Here is a 4,826-nt window from a genome sequence, read left to right on the forward strand (position 1 = left end):
TGAAGCTGGATAGAGAGATGACCCCTTTTTTGAGAAGAGCTTGAAATTTCATCTCGGGTTGTAACAAGTTCTGATGTTAAATTGGCTGCCTTGAGCTGTAGCCTGGAAGCTCAGATGCAGAGGAGCTGGAAGCCTGGGAGAAGGGGAAGTTGTGTAATCTTTTTTCTTCCCCCCCCCCTTGAATTAGAGACTGAGCTTGTCAACGAAGCACAATTAGGCTAGGAACTGCGCCTGTAGAAAAATAAGTTCTGGGGGTTTTAATTTTTTTTGTGTGTGTGTATGTGCATAGTGAAGTGTGTGGTTAAACTTTGCAGTGATTTGTACAGCTGTTGGTTGAGACATAGGGTTTGCTCAGGGCAATGTATGTTTAGTAATACCCATGGTCATCTATTTCTTGTACCCTTGTTTTTACTTCTCCAAATAAACTGTAAGTAAATAGCGTTATCTAAATCCAGACTGCTAGGCGTAGCAGTCATGTTAACTAATTCTGGGTGTCGAACTGCTTACTGCAGGAGGAGATGAGATCTGAGAGTTCTTGAGATTTTTGTGGAAGGAGGTTCTTTCTCCAAGGAGGAGAAAGCTAAAAGAAACTAGACTCCCTGTTAAGGTTTGGTGCCGAAAGGCTGGGTGATGCAATTACTCCTTTCTGATTTCTATTCAGATAAGAATTTCTAGTCCTGCCCTATCTCTGATACAGAGGTTTTTCAGGGAGTAACCTTTCCATAAGATTGGTGGTATCTATCTTTGGGCTTGTTACATAGGGAAGGAAGAACTCATTCTTGTGAAAAATTTAAAAAAGTAAGGGTGTTGCCTTTGGAAAAACATTGTTTTCAGGAAAGAAGAAAAAATAATTGCTTGACTCTGCTTTTGTGATTACTTCGGATTCTAATTCGTTGTACCTCCTGAGAATGCTGAAAAAAATCCAGCATTTCGGTGTCAGTCACTGAAAAAATAAGAAGTTTCAGGTGTAGCCTTACATCTCTATGACAGTACAGAGATGGTACCATACTACAGGCTTTCACTGCATGGTTTTATTTTGGATGGGGCATGTGTGTGTATTTTAAGGATTGCCACCTCATTCAGGGGCTCTTGTTCATGAAATGAGGTTGGGTACAATGGTGGACGTGTTTTCTGTTCTAGTGAGGAATGCCAAGGAGACAATTTAGACACTTTCTGAATTCAATACCTAAGAAACCTGCTTCCCTCTAGGGAGGACTTTCTGTTCTGACCCTCCTCTGGAGGGGAATACTAAGCCCTTGGGGGCGGGGGGGAGATGAAGATGTTGGTAGTAGGTCTTTCACTTTCTAAGCAATGGGAAAGCAAAGGCACCTGTACCTGATTTGAAGGGTAACCTTGTATGTGCATATTTGTATGTACAGGATGTTCTTTGGGTTAGGAAGACAGTGGATGCCTTAATACTCCAGAGGAGCATTAGCCTGGATAAATGTCATTCATTCTCCAAATCAGGCCATCTATAGATCGCAAGCTGTCTCTCTGGTGGCATCCTAACTGAAAGGCTGTTGAATGCAGCACTGTAGCATGATTTGTTTTTATATCCAGTAAGTGAGAAAATGTATCTACTAGACTGAACAGCAAACTAGACATTCGGGGGGGGGGGGAACTTGTTTGGGAATCCTGTGAGTACTTCAGCGTGAGGCATTCCAGCAGCCTGGGGTCTTTGGCGCTTGCGTAGGCGCCCTGTGGTGCCTGTGGAAATGCACTGAGGGAAACTAAACGTCTAAAGATTTATGTACCTTCAGGATTAGGGACAGTTGAATAGAGTTGTAAGAATATTCTGGATGTGGAAAGTCAATTTGTGGATATAGCCCTTTTGATCAAAAATGACGTAATTGTCATAAATGTCAGCTGGAGCAGGTTGCTCAGGCAGTGTCCAGTCAGGTTTGGCATATTATCTCCAGGGACAGAGACTCCATGACCTCCCTGGGCAACCTGGTCCAGTGTTTGACCACACTCGCAGTCAAAAAAGTAATTTGGTACGTTTAAATGGAATTTCAGTTTGTGCCCATTGTCTCTGGGCACCACTGAGAAAAGTCTGGCTCCATCTTTTCTGACACCAATCCCCCTCCTCCCATTTCAGATATTGATCCACGTGGATAAGATTTCCCCCCTGAGCCTTCTACAGTGCTGAGTAGAGAGGAAGGATTGAGCTTGGAGCAGGTGACCCTTGAAAATCAGCCAGGTCTCTTGGACTCCTTTCCAGGGCTGTATCCCATGGGGTTTTTCCAAGCAGGTCCCTGAAGGGGCCAAAGTCCGCTCTCCTGAAGTCCACGGTTGTGATCCTGCTTTTTGCTTTTCCCCCTTCCTCTCCGGATCCTAAACTTCACTGTCTTGTGGTAACTTTGGCCAAGGCTGCCCGCAACTTTCATGTTCCTGACCAGTTGTTCTTTGTAGGTATGAGATCTAGCTGAGCATCTCCCCTCACCAGCTCCTTGACTCTGTCAGGAAGTTATTGGGGTACTGCAGAAACCTCCTGGATTGCTTGTCTCCTGCTGTGTTGTCCCTCCAGCAGACCTCAGGGTGGTTCAAGGTCCCCAGGGAACAGGGCCTGTGAATGTGAGGCGTCTTCCAGTTGTCTGAAGAAGGCCTCATCCTCCCTTGTGATCAGGTGGTCTGTAGCAGACGCTCATCACAATGTTGCCCATGTTGGTCTGCCCTCTAATCCTGACCCATGAGCTCTCAGCTGGGTCACCACAGATCCCAAGGTCATCCCAAGGTATCCATGTTTTCCCAGTACTCTCCCACATAAAGCTACCCCTCCTCATCATCCTGGCCAGTCCTACCTAAAAAGCCCCTATCCAGCCATGGCAGCGCTCCAGTTGTGTGAGCTGTCCCACCACAATTCTGTGATCCCAGTGAGATCATAGCCCTGCAACTGCATGCAGGCCTCGAATTCCTCCCGTTTGCTCCCCAGGCTGCATGCATTGGCTTACAGCCCCTTCAGGGAGCCACCCTGATCTCCCAGAAGCGCTAGGGGAGCGCCCCACAGTGCTGTTGTCTGGGCACTTTGCTTATTTGGGCTCACCTGGGGTGAGCCCCTGTTTTGTTGATCTCTGAGGTCTATGTTGACCACATCACCCTGCACCCTTTTTTTGCCAAACCTTTGTCACTTGATGATGGGTCTGTGGGCTGGAGAGGCCTTGGCAGTCTCTCCACAACATCCCAGATCCAAGTCCCCGGCAAGCTGCAAACCTCCCTAGATGACCAGTCAGGTTGGCAGCAGGGAGTTGCCCACTGCTGTCAGTTGCTGCTGCCTCCTAGTAGGGCTGCATGGCTCAGGCTTGGCAGGTGCAGGGGCTTCATGGGACACAGCTCCCAGCCCCCACCTGCTACCAGGGCACTGGCCCTGTTCTGTAGATGCAGATCTGCAGATGGAGCAGGAGCTGTCCTCCTGGTGCCAGAAGTCACCAGCTCCCAGCCTTTGCCATGGCAGGAGTCTCTATTTCCCAACCCTCTGCCTGTCCCTCCTGCATGGCAGTCTCCCTTCCACTGTCTCTGACAGCTGGGAGAGGTTTCCTCCTTCTCATTGCAAACCACAAGGACGTGTCCTGGTCTCCTGCAGCCTTCGGGACTTAAGGCAGGCAGCATCACGGTGGTGTTTCAGGCTCTGGCAGCAGCCTGGGGACAGGAACCATCATGAGCCTATGAGTCACGGTAAGACTGGCCCCAAGCTACTTGACACTGTTGTGGGTCAGGTTTTCCATATGGCCTGGTGCAGAAATTTAAGCACCTTGATAGAGATTTTGTCGATGCTGATGCTGTGTACGTTGGATTAAGTCTTCCCCACAGAGAGGCACTTGCTTCATTTTGGCAGTCCTCCCTGCAGAAAGGAACCTGTTTTGTTTCAGCGATGCTACACAACAGGAGGACTTATTCTGGGGCCATAAAAGCATTTTCCTGTATCTTAAAACACTTTCCTTCTTTCACTTGGATAACAACCATCAAAGAAAACAACATTATGTACCTCAACCTCAATTAAGCCCCTCCATTAGATACTTCACATGTTTATGGGGAATGGAGAGGGAACCCAAACCACTTAACAGGCAAGCTGTACTGTTTATTAAAAACCACCCCAGGACAGACAGTTCAATCTGCTCCTGCAAATTTCAAGTAGGAAGATGACCCATTATGGATTTTTAGTGTTTTCTGATTGCATTTAATGTTTGCTAACAGGATGGGCTGTTAAAATGGGTGGGGGCTTGAAGCAGTGTCAGTGCAGGCGTTCTTCCTGAATGCCTCTGTTTGTTTGCTTTTTAATCTTGTTTCCCTTTATACTTTGTTTTGGCAACGGTCCCATGGCTTACACTGCGAGCTGTGAGATGGACCTGCGCTCTCTGAGGTCCATCCAGCCTTTGAAGCACAGCAATAATAACTAATATATGTGGCAAAGGCGGGTGAAGCCAAGAGCTCTCCTACCTCCAAGGAGACCTGGATCACTTCCCTTAAAAATGAAAGCAAAAGCTGCAAAGTGCTCAGTGTGGGAGGGGGAGGGAGCGTTAAGGGTGGACAAAAGGGAGATTTTGTTTGATTAAGGCTTTTTATAATTATTATTTCCCTACATGAAGAGCAGTAACAGCTGTGTATATCTTGCAGGTAAGCTTGGCTGTGGTTTGGTGACAAGTAGAGGTGACCACAGGCCTTGCCCAAGGGCTCTGGTAGCGCTGCTGCTGCTGCCGGCATCTCCCTGCTGTGCAGGCTCGCGTGCCTGTGTGACCTCTGCTGCCTCAAACTTTTTTTCCCCCCTCCTTTTTTTTTTTTTTTTTTTCCAAATTTTTCAAACAAATCAGTGCCTTTAAAGGCTTTTTTTT

Source organism: Aptenodytes forsteri, unplaced genomic scaffold, assembly GCF_000699145.1.
Source record: "Aptenodytes forsteri isolate BGI_AS27 unplaced genomic scaffold, ASM69914v1 Scaffold55, whole genome shotgun sequence".
In the NCBI taxonomy this organism is placed as follows: Eukaryota; Metazoa; Chordata; class Aves; order Sphenisciformes; family Spheniscidae; genus Aptenodytes; species Aptenodytes forsteri.